Raw genomic sequence first — 27,374 nt, 5'->3', positions numbered from 1 at the left:
AAGAGGCTCAAGAGACACATAAAATAAGGGGGAGGCCATTGGACAATTCTTGGCCTTGCCCTCTTAATCAAGCAGGAATAGCGCAGCGCTGGACATTGTATTCCCAGTAAGTAGCGTGGGAGACACCTTAAATGAGGAAGATTTAAGCACTCGCTTCACTGACCTGAAGTTGACTCAGTGACAAGCCGCTGGTGTTGAGCCTGGGGATTCTCTCCGACAGATACCTATTCTTTTCTTCCTCCCTGTCCACTTGTTCTTGCTCCCATGCATCCTTCGCTCTAGCGAGCAGTAAACTCTACAGGAGAAATAAGTCACCAAAAGATCAGTGATAATGAAGATTAGTTACAGAAGGATTTAATCGCTACAATCATGTTGGGTTCAGGTTCTTGCATTAGTTCACCACTTTGCTCTATCAAAGGCATCAATTCTCCACACCACAGTGTTTATCCGTGACAAGGTATCACCGTACACCACAGAGGGAAAAAGCAGTGCCATGCTTTTGATTTTGGCTTGATAGATTTATATACATAAATAACTCATTTACATAATCAACAGGTATACTGAAAATCTAGCATTTCAATAACACTCCTTTTAACTCTGGAAATTGTGTCAATCTGATGTCATGCATTCAGGTTGATACATTTAAACTGTTTTCCATATGTCATTCTCGCCTCATATGATCATCTGAATGTAGGTTCCACCAGTAAGAAGCGTAGTCAAATCCTTCCAAAGTCTGTTCCTTTGGCACCAGTCCTTATGTTTTCCATTTCATGTGCTTCCTGTCCTGTCCTATCTCTGAAGGTCCCGTCAGGATCAATGTTAGTGATGGCCCTGGGGTGCAGGACCACAGGCCACCCTCAGGCAGGATGCACTGAAGGTCCCATCAGTGACGATTCCATGGCGCTGCAAGACTGCACAGCGTAAGATGGCACATAGATCATTAGTGGCCTACACATGGCAGGAAGGGTTGTGTGGGGTGTGCTGCTGCGGAGAAACACTGTTCGTCTAGGCCGGTTCAGAGGGGAGAATACATGCCGGAAACTAGAGTAGAGCAAGATGTTCCGGTAAGGTGCAGTCTCTGTCGCATTCATGGTCTTCTTAAGACAAAGGTTTGTAGAAGAAGATTCATTTAAGGGAGGTGAGAAATAGTGATCCTTCACCTGAATAAATATCATCAGGGACAGAACTGCTTACCATGATTACCAGAACAATGGTGTCTGGTTTTGCTGCTGATGACAAAGGGAAGCATGTCAGACATTGTCAGCTCCCACAAGTCCAGTCTTTGATTAAGAAGGAGACTATCAACAAAGACGGACAGATATGTCTTGCAAGTGAATGCTAAGGAGATAGTGGCATATGTGTGTAAGAACCTGCGATTACCCATGGTACAAGACTGGGCAGTGGTAGTGGGGGATCACTACAGGTTCTAAGATCAGCTCTTGTCTTCCCAGATAGTAGTTCATCATTTTATATAAACAATGGTTGCAAGAGAACAGTTAGATCCCTAATACAGCATTCTTCGGAATGAATGTCAAAAAAGATAGGCAGTGTGGAACAAAATCATGTCTGAGGTGATGCAAGTAGACGTCTTCCAATCTTGGCTATCCATGGTTATGCCCCAAGGACCCACATGATAAAAAGATGGAATCAGCATTACAAAAGGCCCATGCAGCTTTAATCTATCTAACAGGTCCGGGAAGGACTTTATACATATGTACACAAAAAAGGCTCCCCAAGAATTTTGCAATTTATAGAGATGTGTGATGTATCCCTCCCAACTCTACTCAGTACAAGTGTTGGACATAAAAACAATGGAACCGATTGTCCTCACACACCACCAGGTGTCATGCTTCATCATAGGACAATCCTCGCTCTCCAAAGCCTCCGTTTGATGGAGAGTGAGCCTACACCTGGTGTCAGGGAGGCACTTCTAATTAAGAATGGGTCTGTGAAGTAAGTGTGTTAAAAACCAAAGTGGCATCCTAAAACAGGTTATTTCGCAAGACATGACACTTGTTGAATAAAATCAATTGTGGATATAAGGGGAATTAGTACCCCATCACCACTGTTACCGTCAACTTGTTACTGCCTAGTGGCTCAATTGAGTCTGTGGCTTTCATCAGGACGGGCATATGGAATCATAACGAGGCAATGTGGTTTGCCTCCAAACCAGAGTGACCTGTGTCTACCTCTTAACTAATCTCGCTTTTAATACCTGTGAATAGAAAAGAATATGCTTATCATTCCATGTTCTATATGTAAGGAATGCATCACAATGCTTGTATATTTGAAAGCATGCAAAACTCGCATGCTTCTTGATTTTGTGGTACTTCACACACGAGGTTAAATCATGTCATTATTACAGTTCTGAGACTAGCTCACAATTTTACTCCAATTATGGGTTTTCTACACCCCCATGTAAAAAGGGCACAGGGACCCCTGTAGTCACACTCTAAAGGGTAATGAAAAGGGGGGGGGTCAAGTTTTTAGTGTGCAACATACATGTGCATCCACCTACATGCATATCCAGGGATTTTGTGTCCTTCTGATCTATCAGTCTCTTACTTCATCAAGGTGCGTCCCTTCCGCCAAGCCTAGATGGGTCTGTTCCTTCCTCCCAATGTGTGTAGAGTGGAGCAGAGTGGGGAGAGGGTTTTTATGCTGGGTATCGGATCATTGTATACAAGTGTTCCCCAAAAATGCATCTCGAAGTAGTGGAACACTTTCTTGCAGAAGAGTGGGACTTCTTGACGCCTAGACACTTCATCATGGAATATGCAGAATTGTCACTAACCAAGATCTTCTTTGAATTTGATCGGGTAATATACCATTAAGTACGAGGAACTTCGATGGGGAGGGTCTTTGGCCCCAGTATGGCTTGCCTATCTGTACATCAATTTTAAGTCAGCCATATATTAAGCAAAGAAAATGCCATGCAAAAACCACATTAAATTGTGGTGTGTGAGGACAATCTGATAAATTGTTTTTGTATGCCCAACTCTTGTACTGAGTGGCATTGGGAGAGATGCATCACATATCTCTATAAATTACATAATTCTTGGGGAGCTTATTTTGTGTACAAATGTTGTGTTTGGAGGCCAGCTCACCCTTAAGACCCGAGAACCTCTATTTCCCTACCCAGGGTACCTCCCGGGGGAGTGTGTTTATATGATGACATTATGCAACCATTTTTGAACCACCCTGTGATGAAACATTTCAAAGCTCTCTTTGAATGAAGCAGTGCAGAAGTAAAAGGAACATAGAGACATTAGAGACCTGTTCACCAACAAGGAGCAACAAGTGTATTTGGAATCTGAAGGGCAAGGGACAAGGTTGGGGCAGCAGCATTCGCAAGAGGAGATGCAATCGCTAGAAGGCACATAGGCAGGCTTGGGAATTTGGACCAAAGTGGGCCACTAACAGTCACATGAAAGCACACCTGCCATTTTCTTCAAGGTTGTCAGGTGCAGGTTCCTTGCACAGTAGTCTATACTGTTGGGGGATGGTTCTGATATTTTCCAGAAATAAAGAGTAGGGTAATAAAGGGTGTCTGGCTGTGACAGTGATAGTAAATATTAGTTGTTGATCACATTTTTAGTATTTCCTCCAAAGTGAGGAGTGTTGGAAATTCTAGGGTCCCGAAGACCAGATTGGAAACATATCCTGGAAGATGGATTTCATAATGACCTGGCATCGAACATGCATGAATTCCCAGCGCTGGTCATGACGAAGGTGCTAGCTTCTATTCAATGGGCCGAAGCACTGAAGCAGTGACTGAGGCACAGGAGACTCTATGTTGGTTGCATGTACATGGTCCCCACCTGCTCAGTCATGTAGCTCAGTTCACTTTACACAATATCCTTCACCCCGTGTCTGGTTTTTAAAGGCTTTCCCTATATACCACACATTCCACCAGAATGATATTTGCATTTTACCGGGGTGGGCCCGGCATCCTTCCCCCGGCCTTTAAGGAGGAAGAACCATAAGATGCGAGTGCACATATTCCCTGAACTAAGGTGAGGTGAGCCGGGAGCATGTCTTGGGCCTTGAGCTTTCTATACCTGTACATGCATTTGAAGCACTTTGGTTATCCTTGAATTATTCAGAGAAGAAAACTGTCATCACCACGGAGGTGTGCCTTGAATTCCAGCATTGGGTAGTGGTTGAAACTGCCTAAGAACATTCCCATCTAGGACATGGTGCTTTCAACACCCTAATCTTATCACTTGTTTTTAGGTCTCGCCTAAGCCATCCCGTAGAGATGGTGGGCGAGATTATAGTAAGACTTTTCAAAACTCTACCCAAACTGCGGATCGGGTACAGTGCATGTGAGCACAACCACGCGCATTTCGTGCACGCGTGCCGCGCTCCGCCTCTGCTGCCACTTCAGCTCACCAGGCTGCACACCCCCTCACCCCTCGCTCGCCAATGTCCCTCCCACCCTTCCTTTGATCTCGCCGCGAGTTTTCTCAGTTTAATGGCCCTCCCCCTCCCCCTCACCAGCAAAGAGAGCGCATCGCTTATTTACCTTCTCTCCAACCGCCCAATCTGTGTTGTGTAACTTTATACCCCCCCTCCTTTGTGTTGCTTGTTTATTTGTAGGTTTTGCAGTTTGATATAGCACGAAATATAGCGCTTTACAAGAGCATACATTCATAGATTGTTTGCGGACACAGTGCTGAAACCTCCAAACAAAGCCGCGTCACCACAGCGCTGGCCATCTTACCGCACTGCTGTCCACTGTCTCACATACCTTGCAATACGAAGATGGCTCCAAGGCATGCAGGATCAGAATGACCTAGGCGCCGGAGCCTCCATGCTGCCACCATTGCAAGGACACCGCTTCTGAAAACCTTATCAGACCACGGGGAAGGAGAGATCCAGCAGCGCTGACCTTCTGTCCCTGTGTCACACAAGCCGCTCTTTCTCTCTTCTCTAAATTCCTTTGGCTAGGGCTTTGAGGTACACGACTCACGTGGTTTTTTATTTTTATTTAGGGCAGTTTTATATAGCACTAATTATAGCGCTTTACATGAGCACCCGTTACATTGCACAAGGACACATTCATTTTTGGTAGGCAGCACGGGAGATTAAGTGAATTGCCCAGAATCACACTATGTTGATCCAACGCCAATGCTCGAGCCTGGTTTCCCAAAGTCGGCAGCTCTGGCCATTACACCATCAATAAAAATTACCCTCCCCCAGCACAGAGCATGCATCGCTTGTTTACCTTCTCTCCAACCGCCCAATCTGTGTTGTGTAACTTTATACCCCGCCTCCTTTGTGTTGCTTGTTTATTTGTATTTTTGCAGTTTGATATAGCACGAAATATAGCGCTTTACAAGAGCATCCGTTCATAGATTGTTCGCGGACATGGTGCTGAAACCTCCAAACAAAGCCACGTCACCACAGCGCTGACCATCTTACCGCACTGCTGCCCAGTGTCTTGCATACCTTGCAATCCGAAGATGGCTCCAAGGCATGCAGGATCAGAATGACCTAGGTGCCGGAGCCTCCATGCTGCCACCATTGCAAGGACACTGCTTCTGAAAACCTTATCAGGCCACGGGAAGGAGAGAGCCAGCAGCACTGACCTTCTGTCCCCATGTCACACAAGCCGCTCTTTCTCTCTTCTCTAAATTCCTTTGGCTGGGACTTTGAGGTACACGACTCACGTGCTTTTTTATTTCTGTTTTGTGCAGTTTTATATAGCACGAATTATAGCGCTTTACATGAGCACCCAATACGCTGCACAAGGACACATTTATTTTTGGTAGGCAGCACGGGGAGAGTAAGTGAATTGCCCAGAATCATACTATGTTGATCCAACGCCGATGCTCAAGCCTGGTTTCCCAAAGTTGGCAGCTCTGGTCATGACGCCGTCATTAAAACCTTTCTTGAATCAGACTGTCTCATACCAGTTAAGGACAACATGGCATTGTTCCGATGATTGTATGAGAACGCAAACCGCACCCTTTTTCTCAAATGATCTATAAACTCGCATATCTTTCTATTTGTGATTTTGTCAACAGGTCTATTTGTCGCACACCGTCTACTGGTAAAACTGCATGTCACAGAAGTAAACGTAATGTTGGCTACAAACACAGGACAAGTTGAGGATGCCACACATGACGTGAATCATCTGAGCAGCTGTGCATCTCAGAACACCATTAAAATACAGTCACATATTGCATGAACACTTTAAAACCTAAAGAAAGTTCAACTTAAATCGTACAGTAGATTCTACTGCAGGTTCACTATGAGAAACGTATTCTCACCCCCTTGCAGGACTTGAATGTGAGACTCGCAACAACACGCCAATTTTCATTGATAGTAATGTGGTTTCTAAGTTGAATTGTAGTTCCGCATCACTTAAGCAGGGCCTACTACTGTGAAGCTGTTCCTACTCTCCTGAGGATCACGTTGCTACACACCAAGTCTTTAATGTAAGGTTGGATGGCTGTTGGTGAAAGGAGTCACTAGTGCTGTGGAATGAGCTCTCACTTCATCACCCCTCTAACATATTCATGTCAGAGAGTGATTAAGAGTGAAAATGCGTGCACTTATTGTTGGTTCTCTACAGGGCCTTCTCGCGCACTCCCTGGCTGTAACATCAACTGGACCTGGCTCATCCCCCTTTATTTAACTTGTGTACCTTGATAACATCTCATTCACTCCTCTTCAACACCTTCAAGCATAGCAATGGAGACTCGCTTCTCGTCGGGCCCTTGTGCACCTCAAAAGCGTTTCACTCATTCTATTTATTGACTTATACGTTTCACTTGAAGCATTCAACATCACTACACCACACTTTTCAGCACACTACCTCACTAAACTTTAGACTCCCTTTCCCTTCAGCCTGCCCTTTCTGCAACAACCGCAGCGCGGGTTTCCTCTCTAACCAGTGCTTTTCATTCCCCTCTTCCTCCACCCCACGGGGTCTCCTCCTGGCCTTCTTTGTTGTCAGTTTGCCCTTATCTTAAAAACTTGTGCCCTCCGCTTCCTCTCTCCCCTCTACACCATGGACCCCTTTCTATACCCCCTTCTTTCCTTAGCATGCACTCCCTGTCTCCTCGCCATATGACACCCTCTGTTCCTCTTTCCCCTCAGCCTGTCCCTTTCTTTCAAAACAGTTCCTCTCCGGTCCTCCTCTCCCCTATGCCTCTCCTCTCTCCCGCCAACCCATGTATTATAACTCCTTTCACTGTTTCTGTGTGAACTACGCAAAGCTGTTGGGGCTCGCTCAACCCAGGGGCGTAATGTAGGCCCCTGCAGGGGGCTTAATTTAAGCCGGTGTCTCCCGGGACGCACACGGGCAAATTCTAATTAAACCTGATAGTTTGCGGAAATTATATAAAAGTGCAATGTTATAAGAACACGGAGCATCCTGGCTGTAATTTCTGACAAGGCACAACTTGTTTGAAGTGCCGCAGAACCGGTTTCTAAACGCAAACAATCCTTGACAACAACAGACGGAGCCATCGGCAGCTCTGTTGTGTAAACACAACTATTGTTGCGTGAAGGGGCAGTACCCTCTGAACATTGGGCACCACCACATCCACCACCACCACTTCCACCACCACCGCGTCCACCATGTCCACCACCACCACCATGTCCACCACCACCACCACACCCACCATCACCTCCACCCCCACCACTACGTCCACCACCACGTCCACCACCACCACCACCACCACACCCACAACCACCATGTCCACCACCAGCATGTCCACCACCACCACGTCCTCCATCACCACATCTATCACCAACATGTCCACAACGTCCACCACCCCCACGTCCACCACCACCAAACCCACCACCACCGCCACGTTCACCACCACATCCACCACCACATTCACCACCACCACATCCACCACCACTATGTCCACCACCACCAAGTCCACCACCACCACGTCCTCCACCACCAGCATGTTCACCACCACCATTTCCACCACCACACTCACCACCACCACCACCACGTCCAACACCACCACGTCCACCACCAACACACCCACCACCACCACGTCCAACACCACCACATCCAAAACCGCCACCATGTCCACCACCACCATGTCCACCACATCCAAAACAACGTCCACCACCACCATGTCCACCACCACAAAGCCACCTCACTCTAACTATCTATCGCCCTCACTCTATCTATCTATCGCCCTCACTCTATCTATCTGTCACCCTCACTCTATCTGTCGCCCTCACTCTATCTATCTGTCAACCTCACTCTGTCAATCGCCCTCACTCTATCTATCGCCCTCCCTCTATCTATCTATCTATCGCCCTCACTCTATCTATCCATTTATCGCCCTCACTCTATCCATCTATCACCCTCACTCTATCTATCTATCACCCTCACTCTATCTATCTATCACCCTCACTCTATCTACCGCCCTCACTCTATCTATCACCCTCACTCTATCTATCGCCCTCACTCTATCTATCTATCTAGCTATGGCCCTCACTCTATCTATCGCCCTCACTCTATCTATCTATCTATCTATCTATCTATCTATCTATCTATCTATCTATCTATCTATCTATCTATCTATCTATCTATCTATCTATCTATCTATCTATCTATCTATCTATCTATCCATCCATCTATCTATCTATCTATCTATCTATCTATCTAGCTAGCTAGCTAGCTAGCTATCTATCTGTCTATCTATCTATCGCCCTCACTCTATCTATCTATCGCCCTCTCTTTCTATCTATTGCCCTCCCTCTATCTATCGCCCTCCCTCCCTCTATCTATCTATTGCCCTCACTCTATTTATCTATCGCACTCACTCTATCGCATCACCACATCATCACTCAGCACCACCACAGCATCACTCAGGGGCACCACAAGATCACTATGCGCTGCCACAGCATCACTGAACACCACAACATCACTTGTCGCCACCACAACATCACTCAGCGCCACCACAGCGTCAATCTGTGCAACCATTCAACAACAACTGGTTCAAATATGTTCTCTCAATGTTTCAAGCTTTATTACAAATGTCACAAAAAGATGTTAATATTTCACTTCTGTTCTTAGTTAGATTTTCGTCACAATAAAATGCACTGAACATAATCTTCACAAAAGTTATTTACAAAAGTTTAAGCTATTGCCATAATAAATTACAATACCTTTTATTTAAGTATTAATTATTTAAAAAAATAAAAGCCATTGTTATTTGTAATATCAATACATCTAAGTCAAGTAAATACAACCCATATTGCAGTACAAATGCTATAGGTGTCACATTTGGGAAAGTTAAAACTATTGGCATTGTAAATGACAAAGCTATTAAGTTCGCTATTCTAAAAAACAACACATAAATAAAAAATGTGTCATTTACAATACCAATAGCTCAAACTTTCCTAATGCGAGACCTATTGCATTGCAAATGCTTGTTTTCTTGAGTTACCACCCTAGCCAAATCTCATGTCGGTGATGCAATACATCTACATGATGTTTGGGCTTATTGTGTTGGCTCTGTTGGTGAGCCGGGAGAATGGTTTGCATTCCTGCTTCTGTTACAGAACTCCATACCAGAAGCGAAGAAAGAGTCTGTTGACATGTGGGCAGCATGAGGGGCTGTGTTATGTATTCATGTTATTTCCCCTGATTCCAAGCTTTCTAAATAGATCCAGAGACATAAGGTGGTTTTCTGACAGTTACACTCCGTGAAGGAAGGTTGCGCTTTCCCTGGTGCTATCTCAGAACTTGAAAGGCTAGGACATGGGAGTGTTGGTTCGCCAGGTGATACTGCAGTGCTGCCTCAGAATCCAGGGAGCAGTTTTACCCGCCACTGAATATCCGTTGGGAACTGCACTATGGCTGCGTACAATTTCATGTTCTTTGCAAAATAATCTTCATTTGCTGGTGAATAGGTCCCTGAAGGATCCAGCAGTAGACACTTAGTAGATCATACCAGCATGTAGAGAGCACAGAAGGAGACACACAAGGGTTGAGACAATGGTGTGGTGGTCATTCAAGTGATGCCATAGCCATGGGACCTGCTGCTGGTTTTGAAGTATCTCCATGCTTTCCCTTCAAATCCTGGTGGCTCTTTTGTTATAACTTGTTCCTTTCTTGGCAGCAGGATCTTCAGTGTGGCAGCTGGCAGATTTCTGAGCCTTATTATGCAGACCTCCTTAATTTCAGGGTGTTATCGGATGCCCAGACATTGCCCAATGTTCATTCTGAATATTGCTTGGCAGAGAAGGTGGCTTGCCCTGTTTTTCAGCAACACCCTTCGACTCCAGAAGTCGTGTTGCTTGATGAATTAAAGTCAGGTTAGGAGTACTGATGTATTTGTCAAGGTGTCAGTGCTTGTGCTAATAAGTAACTCTGTTTAGCAGACTAGGAACTCTTCAATTGAATGTAAGCCAACAACAATTACTTCCTGCATATGAATATGTATGGCAGTGGATAAGTTTAAGGATTGAGAAATGGGGCCGAGATTAGTCTGAGATCGGCCCTGGGGTCGAACAGTAGAACCGTCAGCATCCTGTGCAGGTGCTCTGGGGGTGACTACAGTGGATATGTGTACTGAAGTTCTCGGTTGGTTTCTCTTTAGACCTTTAAAGATCACTGTGAGGTGAAGGCTATGGTCTCTGGTAACGAGGAACAGGGGCTTGGTTTTTGCAATCGTCTTCTTTGTAAAATTCCATCAGACAATGCAATAAAGTCTCAGGTATTCTACTGACCCGCCTTCTCTTTCTCACCACAGCCTAAGAGATAAAACTTGAGAAGAAACAAGAGGGTCTCTGGGTGCACAGGTGCAGAAAAAGTACCAGAAATGAGAGCAAACAGAAGTAGGGTTCTGGATCTGTTTTCAGTTTAGGAAGTCCCAGCAAATTAAGGATGTTTTGCACAGAGGCGAGAACTTGGTGTGAAGAAAATTACCAAGAGTAATCACCGCCTTTGAAGCAGCCCAAACCATGCATGTTTTCCATTACAAATCCTAGGCAAACAATTGCCTGAATGTACGGAGTTCTCCCACAACCCACTCAAGCCCAACAACCCTTAAAGCTCCACCATTCCTACCAAGAGCCTCTTAGGATATATAATCAAGTGAACAACACTTCTCCAGTAGCCTACATGAGCTCTTACGTTCTTCCATACTTCTTTGATGGTCTTATTGTTCATTCAAATCCTTGCGACCCTTAGATAAAATTAATCCTGACAATCAACAATGCTCTAGAATTTTGCTTGTTTCGCTGAAGACCTACAACCTCTGAAATCCAACATTTCTCAAATGATCTAACCCCTCAAATGCTGCAGCCATCTGAACTCCGGATGTCTCCCATGAACTACTCAAGCCGAGTGACTGTCTGAAGTTTGATTGGGCCAAAACTTAATTAGAACAATTTACCAAGGTAAACACCCCTTACCACGCATCCATCATCTCTGCATGTTGTTACAACGCAGTAGTTTCAACAACCACTTTGTAACAACCCATACCATTACCCCGCAAGTCATTGCAACGGCTTGCGGAGGGGAGAGAAGGTGTTGGATTTAAAATCCAACACCTTCCCTTCTGTCCACACAGACTGGAGTTGGAATAGTAAATTATACTATTCCAACATCTAGCGCCCCCTCCGCAAGTCGGTGTTACGATTTGCGGGGTAATGGTATGCGTGGTTACAACGAGGTCATTGTAACGACCGTGTTTAACAACATGCGGGGTGAGGGAATGCGGAAAAAAGCGTCTTATTCATTTACCACTAATGTGCCATATCCATCTTAGTATCTTTGTTAATGTCCTGCAATTTTCCAGTGACCCACCCAGCTCACCTGAATGCTAGCAATATCTAGTAAACCACCCAACCCCTCTGAATTGCAGCAATCTGTACCGACCTACAAAACACAAATTCCAGCGACCCACCCAGCTCGTCTAAATGCTACCAATTCGCCAGTGATTCCCCCAACCATCCGCTCTCTAGCAACTCTTCAGTGTCTCACCCATTATGTTTGAATGCAAAACATTTCTGTGTGACCCACACCAACCCATTGGAACTCTTTCATTTCTCCATCGAACACCCCACACAATGTAAACTCAATCAATTTCCATGTGACCAACCAGTGGTGTAACAAAGGCCCCCCCCAGTGCGGGGGTCCCCGAGCATCAGGGGGCCCCCTCTAAGCAGTACCTTGGACTGAGAGCTCCCGAGTAAGTCCGGAAGGGGCCCCTCCATGCGCTTTGCAGGGGGGCCCTCAAGCTTCGTTATCCCACTGTGACCAACCCAACTCCTTTCAACTCATTTCATTTCTATTGATTCTCCATTGACATTCCCTCCTCCAAATTAAGTAAACTATAGCAGTTCTCCAATGCACACTCAATCCCCGGGACCTCAAGGTATTCACCAGTGAGCCACCATACCATTTGGAATTCCAGCGACGTGACTAATTAAAATAGTGAACTAAATTCAAGGAATTGTCCTGTGACCCACCCAATCCACTGGATGCCCGAGGTTAACGCAGCTGGCCACCTTTTATGTTGTATGTTTCTTTAAGTGCACGAGTTAGAATGTAGAATGATCTTACAATGTTGATTCCATGTTAGGAGTCATTCTGTGACTAGCAGTTGATACTGAAGACATCCCTTCCCTGGCTCCCACCTGTTTTATTACTTATCTCATTTTTACCATTAAATCTCCTTTTACTATACTTACTCATCTGGATCTCTTCACTACAAATTGGCGACGAGGGAAACTGGACATTTTAACCTTATTACACTGGATTCTATGTGAAGACCGAGGAAAATATTTTTTTTTTGGGAAAACGGATCGGAAAAGAACTAATCCTGTGAGTTATACGACATTTTTGTTTTTGGATTGTATATGTACCGCTGTTCGTTCTAACTCGTTTTTCTTTGCTGTCGCGCTGTACCTATGGTCACTGGAAACTGTTGAGGTACCGGGTTGCCTGCATCTTTCAACCCGTGTTTGTAATGTAATGTAATGTAATGTAAAAATTACTTATAAAGCGCAGCATACACCGGACGGTTTCTTGGCGCTGTTCAATTATTTGGTGAGAGGCAGAGGGGGAAGTGGGAAAAGCTTAAGTGTAAACACTACGGAAAAGATGGGTTTTGAAGAGAGACCTAAATTGAGAATAAGAGGAAGAGAGTCTGAGTTCCAGTGGGAGAGAGTTCCAAAATGAGGGGGCCAGAAAAGAAAATCTGAGACCTCCATATTTTTTGCGCCTGAATCTGGGTGCCTGGAGGAGTGCATGGTCAGAGGATCGGAGGTGCCTGGAAGGGACATAGCGATGTAGAAGGGAAGAGATGAAGGAAGGGCCGATACCGGCCAGAGATTTGTGAGTAAGGCAACCTAGTTTGAACTTGCAACGTTCTGATACAGGAAGCCAATGAAGGGCTTTAAGCAGAGGGTGGACATGATGATGTTTAGGTTGACGATAGATCAGGCGAGCTGCCTGATTCTGTATCAACTGCAGTCGTTTGATTTGATATTGAGGGATGCCTGCATACAAAGCGTTAGCATAGTCGATCCGAGAGATGACTAGGGCCAGCAGTGCCAGGGTGAGGGCTTCGGTGGTCAAGAAGTGGGCTATTTTTCGGATCTTCCTATGCTGGAAAAAGCAAGAGGATACAGTAGCACTGACCTGATGCTTCATAGAGAGATCGTGGGAGATATAAACCCCCAGGCTTTTCACTTTATCAGCAGGGCGGGGAGGGGGGCCGAGTGAAAGGGGCCAGAAGGTGGAGTTCCAAGGGTTGGATGGGCCTCCGACAAGAACAAGCTCCGTCTTGCCAGGATTAAGCTTGAGATGGTGGGCACCCATCCAATTGCTGATATGGCAGAGGGTGGCTTGGAAATTGTGGGCCGCTTCGTCAGAGGAGTCAAGGTTGAAGACAAGTTGAATGTCGTCTGCATAATTAAATGCAGAGACATTCCTTCCCCGAAGGGAGCGGATCAGAGGGGTGAGGTACAGGTTAAAAAGAAGTGGTGACAAGGACGAACCCTGCGGGACACCGCAGGTAAGCATCCTCCTGTCGGCCGAGAACTGGGAGAGTCGGACGGACTGGTGGCGGTTTGTCAGAAAGGAACGAACCCAATTAAGGGCCGTCCCGCCGATGCCCGCTTCTTTGACACAGTCGACCAAGATGGTGTGGTCGACCGTGTCAAAGGCCGCCGACAAGTCCAAGAGGACCAAGGCTTGGCTGATGTTGGAATCAGCGCCTCTATGGAGTTCCTCCATGACTGAGAGGATAACCGCCTCTGTCGAATGGGCAGGTCTAAACCCGGCTTGCTGGGAATCCAGGAAGTTAGAGTCTTCGATAAAAGAGCTGAATACGCTGGTCACGTGAGTCTCAAGTACCTTGCTCAGGTAAGGGAGAAGGGAGATGGGACAAAAATTACCCATAACCCCGGGATCAGCGTTGGTTTTTTTTAATATAGGAACCACCTTGCCGTTCTGTTCTGCATGCGCCCAGCAAGCGTGAAGAAGACTACGCAATTGAAGGCGCGTCACAACGCATGCGCGAAAGGTGATTGAAGGCGCGTCACAACGCATGCGCGAAAGACGACGCTGGACGTAAGGTCACGCAGCATGACCCAGCGCGGTGGCCATTTTGGAAATTGTTTATTTACCTTTACGAAGAGAGTTAGCACTGTGACAAAAGGATTGACAGCGTGTGGAATTTAACAGCGCAAACCATTTTAGTGACTACATCGTGCATAAGGAGTACATTCCGGTCAAGAGAAATAAAGGAGAAGTAAATGACGAGTATTTCTCTTTGATTATTACAACAGGTGAGGAAGTCGGGAGAAGGTTGTATTTATTTGAATTCATTTTTAAGTGTTTTATAGTGCATGGAAGAAGGTGATTGCACTTTAAGCACTGCTAATAAGGACAGAGACATGGCACAACAGAATTTCTCAATAAGTCCTCCTGAACCATTTTGGGTTAAAGGCACTCAACCCAATATTAAGTGGATAGAGTGGAAAGAATATTTTATTAATTATTTAGAGGCTGTTGATGAAACCAAAAAAATGAAATCCGAACAGAAAAAGAGAATTTTACTACATTCTTTAGGACCCATTGGGTTAAAAACCTTTTCCAGGATGAGTAAATCTGATGACCCCAATTTGGATGAATTTGAGAATGCTATCAGAAATATGAATACATATTTTGCACCCAAAGTGTGTATAGGGGTCATAAGACATAAATTCTTTCAAAGGAAACAAACTAAAGAGGAAACTGTGGATGAGTGGATGGATGACATAAAAAAACTTGCCATTGATTGTAAATTTGACAATTTACATGATGACCTAATACGCGATCAACTAGTGATGCACAACAACAACTCTGCTCTACAAGATCGTCTTTGGGTTAATGGAGACGCACCTCTAGATGACGTGGTAGCCATCATGAGGAAGTCTGAAATGTCTGGGAGGTGCGCTACTGTAGTGAAAGAAACTGAAAAAGACTTGTCCAAGACTTCTGGAACTGTTTGTAAAATTCAGGGTCCTATTAAAAATTTTCGCCAACAGCAACAACAAGGGAAATGGACTAATCAACCTACGAGGGTTCAGAATAGAAGCATAGAGGAGAGAAGATGCTACAGATGCGATGGTAAAGAGCATCTAACTTTTAGTAGACTCTGTCCAGCGTTAAAAAAAAATGTGGTATATGTGGACTTTTAGGTCACTTTAGTAAAATGTGTCGGAGATGTAGTAATATGAAGTACGTGTATGAGGAAGATGTAGAGAGTATGGATGAAGTAGAAACTGAGGATGAATGTTGTGTTAAGAATGTTCGAGGGAACTATGTGATTAACATTTCAGAGGATTCCCTAAAAGGTAAACCAATTTGTGAAATATCTCTTGGTGGAGTAATTGTGAGTGTTTATGCATACACGATTGTGAACGAAGAAGTTTGGAGGAAGAAATTTGTAAATAAAATTGGTGGCCAATTGAATACACCTGATGTTTGCCCAATCAGTTACACAGGAGATAGGATTGGCATGATTGGTTTTAGATGGCTTACTTTTTTATTTAAAGGCAGGTCAACAAGAGGAAAGTTGTATGTGGCAAAAGTAGGACCATCAGTTTTGGAGTGGTTTGACCAGAAAAATGTGCACATTATTTTGGACCCCAATTCAAAAGATAAAGTACTGATTTTGGATGATTGTAGCAAGATGGGGGAAGCATTGTATGAAAGCTTTCCTAAAGTATTTAGCAGTGAACTGGGTGTTTTAAAGGGGTTCGAACATAGAATTATTTTAAAGGCTGATGCACAACCTAAGGTTCACAAAGTAAGACCTATGCCTATACTGATAAGGGAGGAAGTAAAAGGGAGATTCAAGGATTGCTCGCTAAAGGTATTACAGAGGAAATTGAGACGTCTGAATGGATTTCTCCGATTGTGGTTGCCCGGAAACCCAATGGAAAAATCCGTTTATGCATTGATTTACGCCACTTGAACAATAACATCGTGGTTGAGAAATTTCCCTTTCCTAAAAATCAACGAAATGGTATCTTCCCATAGGGGTGCAACGTGGTTCTCCACGGTTGATCTCTCCGCCGCATACCATCAGGTTATGTTAGATCCCGACTCTAAGAACCTTACGGCATTCATAACGCCATTTGGTTGCTACCAGTTCAGGCGTATGCCTTTTGGGCTGGCCTCAGACGCTGCTGTTTTTCAGCGGCTGATGCATAAATTGTTCGGAGACATGGACAAAATTTCGTTTTTTCAGGATGACATTCTGGTGGCTGCGAGCGACAAAGTGGGTCATGATTTAAAATTAAAACAAGTTTTGGAAACCTTACACTCAGCAGGCTTGGCTGTGGAGTTATCCAAATGCAAATTCAGCCAGAGGAGTGTTTCCTATTTAGGACACATTATAAGCAAAGAAGGTGTCAAACCTAAACCTGCATTAGTAGAAAATATTGTAAAGTTTCCTGCACCTGTTTCAAAAGATGAAGTAAGAGCGTTTCTCGGCATGGCTGAGTATTGTGCCAAGTTTATAAAAATATTTGCTGCAAAAGTTTTCAATATACGTGCACTTCTGAAGAAGAATACTAAATTTATGTGGAATGAATTGTGTGAGGAAGAGTTTAAATTGGTTAAGGTCGATTTACAAAACGTGAATGCACTTGCTAGTTTTGACCCAAATATTGACTGCTTGTTAACCACTGATGCAAGTGACAAAGGCCTGGGTGCTGTGTTATCACAATGTGATTTGGATGGTAAAGAAAAGATAATTTTGTTTGCATCTAGGGCTCTTTCCCCTGCTGAGAGTAGGTACCCTATTATTGAGAGGGAAGCTCTAGCGTGTGCGTGGGCTTTGGAACATTTTCGAGCATTTGTTTGGGGCAAGCCTGTGATCATTCGTACTGATCATAAACCGTTGATCCGTATTTTGTCATGTGAGGGTATGTCAGGTGCGTCAGCAAGGTTAGCCAGACTATCTATGCGTATGAAGGAGTACATTTATAAAATGGTCTACCTACCTGGAAGAGATAATCGCATTGCTGATTGCTTATCTAGACTTCCGCCTCCTCTAGAGGAATGTGATGATGATCCCTGGAGTGAATACTGTGTGGCATTGGTATATGATTGTGATGAACCTGCCATAAATAAGACTGAATGGTTGGCTGAACAGGAAAAAGATGTTGTTTTGAAAAATGTATTAGAGTACATTTGCAAAGGTTGGCCCAAGAAGAGAGATATTCCTGGGTTGGATGCTTTTTGGCAGATCCGCATGGAGTTGTCCTCTGAGAATGGTATGCTCTTTAGGGGCGATAGAATTATTCCACCTGTGTCCTTGAGAAGGAAAATTTTGCAACTTTGTCACGAAGGACATTTTGGAATTGTGAGAACCAAGTCTGTTGTTAAAGGAATATTTTGGTGGCCAGGTGTTGACGGTGCAATAGAGGATTTTGTAAGGAAATGTGATGTTTGCATGTCCGCTGATAAGACACTTAGGACCTTTAAACCTAAAATGAGTGATGGTTTGATACCCGATTTTCCTTGGGACACCATTGCGATTGATATTATTGGACCCATTGGAGACTCCAAAGAGTATGGTTTGGTTGCCATCGACCTTTTCTCCAAATGGCCGATTGTCAAGTTTGTTGAAAAAGTTGACACTCAGACTGTGCTTAAATTCTTAGACAAAATTTTTATCATGGAGGGTTTACCTGTTTGTGTTCTGTCTGACAATGGTGTCCAATTTACATCCAAGCAGGCTAAAGAGTATTTTGACAGATGTGGTATCAAACATAAAACCACAGCCTTGTACAACCCTAGTGGGAACGGCACTGTTGAAAGGTTCAACAGAGTGATCAAAGGCATTTTTCAGGCCTCGGTACATGGGAAATTAGATTGGAAAGTGCAAGTACAGAAGGCAATTTGGTCATATAGGATTACTGTGCAAAACAGCACTGGCATGTCCCCGTTCATCATGATGAGAGGCAGAACAGCTAGGTGTAAGTTTAACCCTGGGTGGCTTTTTGATGGAAAAATAGCAAATTGGTCTCCTGTTGATGTTAAGAATAAGTTAGTGTCTACTCACGATAAGAGCAAGGAATTTTATGATTGTCATCACAACACTAAAGATGTTCTTGTCAAGGTTGGAGATTGGGAGAGGGTTAGGAAACCTTTTAAGGTACCTAAAGGCGTGAGTCGCTTTGAACCACCATGTAGGGTTGCAGAAGTTTTAAAGAATTCTGTAAGATTAGACGATGGAAGGGTGTGGAATCTTAAAAGCATTGCCATGAATCCTGATCAAGATTGTGTAGAGGTGTGTTCTAATCCTAGGGATAAAAATGTTGATTGGATTGAGGATCATTTTGAGAATAGTCATGTACAATCTCAACTTGCTCATGATTCTATGTCTGTTTCTGAACAGAGGAATTTCAGACAACCCAGTTCTTCTTTGTGTGATGAGGGGGGAATGGGCGAAGGTTGCAGTTCTTATGTCCAGACAACTACTCGTTTGGATGTATGTGATACTCTTCAAGGTAGTTGACGTCCTACCTGATAAAAGAACTAGAGTTTTGCCTGGTTGGCTTAAGGGGTTTGTTATGTAAATCTATTGTCTTGTTTTATTGCTCTTGTATTTTTTTTGTTTTATCTTTATTTTTTTTATTTTTTTATTTTCCTTCCATTGTATAGGGGGGGGGGGGTGTTATGTTGTATGTTTCTTTAAGTGCACGAGTTAGAATGTAGAATGATCTTACAATGTTGATTCCATGTTACGGGTCATTCTGTGACTAGCAGTTGATACTGAAGACATCGCTTCCCTGGCTCCCACCTGTTTTATTACTTATCTCATTTTTACCATTAAATCTCCTTTTACTATACTTACTCGTCTGGATCTCTTCACTACACCACCCAATCCATCTGTCCTTTACACCTTATTAACCTTATGGATTCTCTTTCTATCTACCAATGCACCTGGCAAGTATTTCTACCGCCACACCACCCACTTGGGTATTAAAACTTGATAAATTCTTCAGGGGCCCGAGGAAGCCACCTGAGGCCCTGACAGCGGTTCTCCAGTGACCAACCAGGCAAAGGGGCCCTCTGTTCTGTAAGTATGGACGACGTACGCCCTGCTGTGAGCCCTTACACGGCCTATGCAGAAACATGCCGGATACTTGCTAACCTCTTATTCCCTGCTGGTCCATTCTTACCCCGTACCGTAAATTTCACATATTTGGCTCTCGAAAATGAATTCACCTCTTTCCCCTTGAGAAGAACATAACCACAATTTTGATGCATGAAACTGAAAGAAGGGCAACAACATTCTCATTAGGAAGCATGCCTGTTAACCATAGAGTAGGAATAACACACTATGAGCCCGAAGATAGGTGTTTTGCTGCCATCTTGTGGCAATGTTTAACAGCGACACACGGGTGCCACTCACAGAATCCGTGCTACTGCTGCTCTGAAGGACGTTTGGAAGCGGACTAGCGCCAAATTGCCTGGAGAAGCCCTTTGAGGTCGCGCTGCTGGTGGGAGCTCCTCCTTGATCGACGGAGTGTCCAACAGCTCCCAGCGTGCGCTAGACCCCACTCTGGTTGGCTGCCTGCACCGGGGGACTGCGAGGACCAGAAGCCTTTGCTTCCACCACCTGGTGCCTCTTCCCCCGGCGGTAACGCCCATCACCTGCCGTTCCCTATTTACCTTTCGTGACACCCGCTTCGCGGGTGCCACTCACAGAATTCGTGCTACTGCTGCTCTGAAGGACGTTTGGAAGCGGACTAGCGCCAAATTGCCTGGAGAAACCCTTTGAGGTCGCGCTGCTGGTGGGAGCTCCTCCTTGATCGACGGAGTGTCCAACAGCTCCCAGCGTGCGCTAGACCCCACTCTGGTTGGCTGCCTGCACCGGGGGACTGCGAGGACCAGAAGCCTTTGCTTCCACCACCTGGTGCCTCTTCCCCCGGCGGTAACGCCCTTTCGCCCTTTCACCCTCCCATTAAATTAAACCATACTCCACGCAACGCGGGACGCGCGCGTGGAGAAGCGCGAGGCGAAGCCCGGGCCAAGGGCGGGCCCGTTTCAGCCCGTTACAGACTGTGCAGGACTGGACTGGGCCACGGTATTTCTATTTTTGTCATTGTGTTTATATTTCTCTCCGCCCACCTGCTGCTTTGTGTGGTCAATATTAGTGGGACCTCATATTCTAGTTGTAACAGCGATACTAGTTTTGCTCGCGATCCACAAGTTATTACCCCTGTGACGCAGAGCGCCCAATTATGTCCAGAGTCACTAGAAGCAAAAAAACAGACAAAACCACTGACATAACGGGTCCACTTGACCTATTCCTACACAAGGCCAATGCAGCCATTGACAATACTATCCAATTGTTAGATCGACGGGTGTCTCACGAACTGGAGATGGCCAGAAAAAGATCGTCTATGGGCCCGCTGGCCTCAGCACAAACCCCTATACAAAAGGGGCCGATCATACCCCTGCTGAATCCAACAAGTGCATTAGTTCACACAGTTCCAAACACTGTGGATTTGTCAGCAACACAGTTGTCACTAGGTTCCGATCCTGATTCTAGGGAGGATCTGGAAAAAACACCAGATTTACAACTCCTACATAATCATGAAATAGCCACAGAATCCAACACCACGGGGGCCAGGGAGGGTGCCATACCTAAGAGGTTAAACAAGGGGTCGAACCCACATGTGCATTCATTAGCTCCACCAAATGGTGGGATTCCCAGCAACCTGAACATAAACAGTAACAACACCGTAGTGTTGCAAACACCATCACCAACCAATAGTGTGATTCTAAACACGCCTCCACGGAACATCACGCCACTGGGGAACCTAGATACACTAGGCGCAGTAGGGGGCTTACAAAAACCCTGTACCTCATGTGTGACACTACACGATTTTCTCACAAACAGCATGGGGGAACTGTTAAAATACCATCTGAAACCCCTGGAGAAAAGCATAAGGGTAATTGAAAAACAACTCGCCAAACTAAATACTCCTGCATTCATGCAGAAGTCACTTAGCACCCTAGACATGGGGGTGGGGAAGACCAAACAACCAAGTAAACCGGCCAAATTGGCTAAACCAACTCAACCATCCACAACACCAGCTGTCTGCCCAAAGCCCTGTGGACCAGATAAAGAAGGGAACATCCAGACTATTAAAAATGTCAAACAGAATCCACAAAACACTCCTAAACCCCAAACTGTAGAGGGAAAGGGCCAACTCGTCACCACTAGTGATAACGCACAACCCACCCCAGCCCTAGTAGCCCTAAATACTCAGCTAGCAAACCTAAAGGAGAATACACAAAAACTCCAAAAATCTCAGCCCTCTCAGCCCTCTCAAGCTCAGGGGAAACAGAGGACGGGATCTAGACCTAGACGGCCGTTCCATCTTCCACCTGAGGCCACCCCGTTCACTGTTGTCCTAACAGGGGTCTCAGAATTACCAGAGGGCTCGGATGAGCCCCAGTGGTCACTGAGAAACAAAGTTCTGCAATGGCTTAGCCAAAACAGACCTATACAGCCATCGCATCATAGCAGAATCAATTCAGTTAGAAGAGTGTTTTGGATTGGGGATACTAAAAAAAGCTTACAGGGTGACTGCGTTATAGTCAACTGTGACGATCCCGCCATGGCTGACTATATCTCTTCCTGGCCAGCACTTGAAAAAAGGGGAGGGGTGGATGTACAGCGCCTTTCCTTCTTTTATCCTCCGTTAAATACCCCGAATTACGAAAACAGAACTGGATGGGATGATGTTCAGGATTGGCCCTGGACACAGGTGGGGTACACTAATAGAAATAGAAATAGGAATAACAATAATAATGGATGGAACAGAGGCTGGAATTCCCGCCCCTGGTACCATAGCAGAGGCAACCCAAATTTCGATTACTGGGAGGGGGTTCCCATGAGGAACAGATTCGACTGTTTAGACATGGTCGATTGACCAATAAAGGTTACCACAGGGGTCTTAGAAGTCACTGCTCCCCTACATAAGATCCATGATGTCCCTTCCCTAGTAGAAAATAATAATCCCGCGATGTCAGAGATTATACTAGTGCAAGACACGCGTGGAGGAAACCGGCTAAGCCAGCAGTTAACAGAAAGATCCAGCAGGTCATGGACCGAGAACGGTACTGGGTCCATAACTGAAATTACCAACATAAAACCATATCTGAGTACAGTAGATAGGACTAAGACCCAACTCGATAACGAGATTGAAGCCTTGCAAGAGGGCATGGTCTCACAACTTAGGCAGGAAGAACCCTGCCCCATCACTGAGGGGTTTTGTCTGCTAAAGATATCTTCCTGGAATATTGCTGGGCTTGCGAAAAAAGCGCGTGACCAGCTATTCCTAACCTTCATGGAAAAGCAGGATATAGTCTGCCTACAGGAGTGTTGGGACCCATATGAGACATCAGTAGAGGGTTTTAGCACTTTCTACGTTCCCTCGATCCAGGGTAATCGAGGCAGGGGCTCGGGGGGACTTTGTATCTTTACCTCTAACCTCTGTAACATAGAACAGAACATGTATGAGGCAAATGGGCCAAAAGCAGGTGTAGGGAGTTCACTACAAGGATTGTTTTTTAAATTAAATGGGCGCTCCTTCTTTCTGATAAACCTTTATAATAATATGCCAAAAGTAGAGGTAAAAATTCTAATAGCGGAACTGGATTCACTGCTAAAGAGAGGCGGCCAGGCGGCAGACTGCTTACTTATAGCAGGGGATTTTAATTGCCACCTATGTCCCTATAGCCAAACAAAAAATTGTGGCATTTTTGACTCACAAGGGGATCCCACCACACATTTTGAACACTCCTTAGGGGGAAATCTGCTAAATCAATTTATGCATGAATGGGATTTGGCTTTTGCAAATGAACTCTGCCAGCCACCCGTAGTGTTTCAAACAACCTTTTTTGGTCATGGGGCAGGTACTGTAATAGACTTTATCCTAGTCTCAAATAGGAACCAAGGTTGGGTGGGCGGGTTTGAAACGGAGGGCCTAGCAATAAGTGACCACTTTCCCATTAGTATTTCCCTTAAACTAGGGAAACCTGGCACTCAAAAAATAAGCACCACGGATATATTGCATGGCCGTTCAGTGGCACTGGCCAAGAAAAATGGCTATGCCATTAAATGGGCAAAAATTGAACCCACGAACTTTCTGAAAGATCTATTACAGAAAGAAACTAGACAATTTAACACCTGCCTGGAACTAAGCACTAACCCAGAACAAATAATACAGGCCTTCGATGAGATTAAAGCCGAAATAAACGCTAAGCTAACCAAAAAATTAAAGGCAAGGGAGGAAACGAGAATATATGGCTGGTTTAACCGAGCCTGCACAAGTGCTCATAAAGCACTTTTACAGGCATTAAAGACTATACACAGGGATAGCAGCCAAGTCAAGGAGGCTAGACAAGCTTACAAGCTGACTCTCCTGACAAGGAAGAAAGAACTTAAAAATGCAGCTTGGGAAGCCTTGATAAAGGCAAGCGCACTAAGGGATAATACGTCCTTCTGGAAAGAGGTAAATGCCCCCTTTTTTCTAGATAGGAAGGTAGACACCATGGAAATTGGCATAGCTGAAGATGTCTGGGTCAAGCATTTTACTGCCCTTTACAAGAAAGACTCACTTGTGTTGACCTCACAAGAGGAGTTGGCTGAGGGGAGTGAGATCCTTCTACAACCACAGGGAAATTTCCCATTAAAAGTAATGTTCACCCCTGCAGACCTGGAACAAGCGATTTCTCAGAGTGCAAGCCTAAAGGCTCCAGGGCCTGACGGTATACCCATTGATCTATTTAAAGGGAACGTAGACCTCTGGGCACCCTTACTGGCAAATGTCCTAAATGCTTATACCAAAATAGGTTTCCCCAACACATGGAAGGAAGCGATAGTCATTCCAATATTTAAAAAAGGAGACAGACAAGACCCAAAATGTTATCGCCCCATTTCTCTGTTAGATAATTTAATGAAGGTTGCTGGCAGGGTGCTACTAATCAAACTACAAACCTGGTCCAAGACTAACGGGATACTCTCAAAATTTCAATATGGTTTTAAGTCGGGGGTGGGAACCATAGAGCAGGGCTTAAACCTGTCCCTTATAATAAACAAATATATTGGATCAAAAAAAGGGAACTTGTTCCTGACATTTGTCGACCTAACTTCGGCTTTCGATTGTCTGGATCATGGAACCCTGTGGAAAACCCTGACTAAAATGGGGATAGATAAAAACATCTTAACTTTTATCCAGGAACTTTACAGAGATGCAGGAGCTACGGTGAGATATGGCAAAAACGGCGAGCAAACCAGAAAATTCCCAATTGCAAAGGGCGTTCGCCAGGGCTGCATCCTCGCACCGTTTTTATTTAACCTGTATATAAACGAGGTAGCAGACTCGATGAATGTCCTGGAGGTGGATTACCCCAAGATAAACGGACTCGCAGTCCCGTTATTGTTATATGCTGATGATGCGGTGATTATGGCCCGCACTCAGCGCGGACTCCAAAAGGCACTAACGGGCTTTGCAACCTTTATGAGCTCTAGAGGCCTTATAATAAATGTGGGGAAAACTTTCACGATGTCATGCACAACGAGAAAAAAAGTACCAGACTGCAAAACCTTTGTTAATAATTCAAAGATAGCGATGTCGAAAACTTTTTCTTACCTGGGTATCATTTTTAATAACAGGGGGACATGGTCTGCAGCGATTACCTCCCGAAACCTGGCCTTTGCCTGCGCAATAGGGGCGGTTAAGCAATTTGCTAAAAAACTGTGCGGGAAACCGGTAGACACACTACTTAAGATCTACGCAGCTAAATGTGTGTCCACAGCTGTTTATGGGGCGGGGATTTGGGGACTTGCAGATAGCTCCGAAATCCAAAGGGTGGAGAATGCTTTCCTGAGGTACCTCTTAGGAGTCCCACGTTCCACATCCACTACCATCTGCCACAACGAACTGGATAGATCTCACATTAGTGACATTATAAAGATAGCACCAGTTATGTTGTGGCATAAGATCTGGACATGCGAGGACACGACTTTCAATAGGGAGGTAATTCAGGATTGCCTGCAGCAAGGAAATGGCGCTAAACAACCTTGGCTAGCCTACGTTAAAAAATTCCTGAACTCCATCGGCAACCCAGAATTCTTTTCGGACCCAATATCATGCGCCCAAATCCCCAAAAAAGTATTAAAAGAGACATGTCTTGGCCTATTGGAGGAGAGGAGATATTATCTAGATGGGAATAAGTCCACCATTATAGCCCACCGCCAGATTTTGCATGAATATGGTTTACATCCCTATCTGGCGCCAAATATCTCCCCTTACCATAGAATGCTGTTAGCTCGTCTGAGGACAGACTGTTTTTTCAGGTTAATAACGTTCCCTGCCCCGAATGATTGGTCAGTGAAAATGATTAATTGCCCGTGTGACGGAGTAGCTACTCAGTCTAACATACATTGCATACTCTTTTGCAAGTACTATCAATGGGGTAGGAAAAAACATCTATTGCCTCTGTTAAAACTGTGGGGCCTGAGAAGTTGTAAAGCAGCCCTCCACAGATTGTATCTGCTTCAAGACGAATGTACTACTGGAGTGATGATAAAATTCCTGTCGTTTGTTATAAAATGTAGAGGGTCTATGAGAAGCGATTAGTAGGTTGAGGGTTTGTAGAAGTATTATTCTGTGCCTAATAACACCATATAATACATAAATATGTCATATTTACCTCAACCCTTCTATCATGCAATTGTAACGATACATATATCAATCGCTTTCTAGAAAAAAATTTTTTATAGGGTTTTTAATATTAGATTAATTGAATGACTAGGGTAATGAATATGTATTTTTTGTAACAATCTCCTTTTTAGCATGTAAATGTTTAATTAACGTTGTTTTTAATCGCATTTTTGTAATGTTTGCTTATATGGTGTTTGTCAAATACCGAATAAAGCTATCTTTGAATTGAATTGAACAGCGACACAGCAGACAGTGTAACATTGGGAAGCCGCAGAAAGACGGGCTCTAAAGACAGCGAGGTTGTACTTACCTTCAGCAAGAGTTTGCGAGATGCTGTGATCTTGGATTTCCTCTAAGGACAGATAAAACATTTAATTACAAAAAGTAAGCACACGTTCCGTATTTAGTTATTTCCTCATAACATGCAAGAACACAGGCCTTGAGGACAGTAAATAGGAATCGCTTAGCATAATATGGAGTGGCAGGTATTTCCCAGAATATAATATGTCACATACACACGCCTATGTTTATTCAAATCACATGTTAAAAAGGTTATTTTTGGCTATATTTTTCAGTTGAGGTCCTCATACAGGGGTGGGTTGAGCTACAGGGAATGTTAACGATAGTACTGTGCCCCTGTAAGTCATGTAGACTGACTCCATCTCAGCTCGCCTCGGACGGCCTCGCAGCGTCCACAACCTTTTGCGAAAACTCCCTTTTTTGACCAGGGCCAGTCCTTCTGTTTGGTTATGTAAAGGCTCGTGCTCCCTTTCAGTAAAGATAATGACCCCCCACTGTGACTTCCTAAAGCATACGTTTTGGAAGGTTCTTAATGGTTGACTATGATGTAAGAAGCGGGGGGCGGGGCGTTGGGGGTCAGTGACTGAAACTTAAGGGAAGAAAGGGTGAAGAGAATAGCGGTGGAGCAGGATAGGGAATAGAAAAGAGGATACAATGGTAAAATCAACAAACGAAGTTGCTAGGAACAGACAAAACTATAGAGCGAGATTCAAATTATAACTCACCTCTCTTCATGGTTCATCCGCAGGGGGCAAGCAAAAGGAAGGGACAGAAAGTAAAAATAAATGTTTAGTTTCAAAATGCAAAACCGAAAGTTATAAAGGCACAAC

General features: G+C 44.6%; 1 protein-coding gene across 1 annotated transcript in view; it reads right to left on the bottom strand.

Moving 5' to 3' along the window:
* Nucleotides 1–26,590, bottom strand: part of TNNI1 (troponin I1, slow skeletal type) — a 37,315-nt gene extending 10,725 nt beyond the window's left edge. The window contains exons 1-2 of the mRNA XM_086923154.1: nucleotides 26,555–26,590; nucleotides 164–295 (exon numbers count right to left, since the gene is read on the bottom strand). The gene's annotated coding sequence lies outside the window, so the exon portion shown is untranslated. The remainder of the gene's footprint in view (nucleotides 1–163; nucleotides 296–26,554) is intronic.
* Nucleotides 26,591–27,374: the final 784 nt, after the last annotated feature.

This window comes from Lissotriton vulgaris, chromosome 5 (assembly GCF_964263255.1).
Source record: "Lissotriton vulgaris chromosome 5, aLisVul1.2, whole genome shotgun sequence".
Classification (NCBI taxonomy): domain Eukaryota; kingdom Metazoa; phylum Chordata; class Amphibia; order Caudata; family Salamandridae; genus Lissotriton; species Lissotriton vulgaris.
This window is presented reverse-complemented; position numbering and strand designations above follow the sequence as displayed.